Below are 433 nucleotides of genomic sequence, written 5' to 3'. Positions count from 1 at the left end.
ACACACACACACACACACACACACACACACACACACACACACACACACACACACACACACACACACACACACACACACACACACACACACACACACACACACACACACACACACACACACACACACACACACACACACACACACACACACACACACACACACACACACACACACACACACACACACGACACACACACACACGAGAGAGATTAGACTCAATACCGTTTCGTCTTAAGCCTAAAAAAATACGTTCACAACTGAACCGCGTTTACTAGCGATAAAAAAGATACCACGTTCTCGTGTGTATCACAAAATGTGTGCGCATTACATATACATAAATACCTACATTAAAACGCTACGTAGTATGCGGTAGCGAACGTATATACCATGTGATTAGATGTTCAGACTAGATACGAATACAAGTTTTTATATT

This window comes from Habropoda laboriosa, unplaced genomic scaffold (genome assembly GCF_001263275.1).
Source record: "Habropoda laboriosa isolate 0110345459 unplaced genomic scaffold, ASM126327v1 scaffold64, whole genome shotgun sequence".
NCBI lineage: Eukaryota > Metazoa > Arthropoda > Insecta > Hymenoptera > Apidae > Habropoda > Habropoda laboriosa.
Note: the sequence above shows the minus strand (reverse complement) of the source record.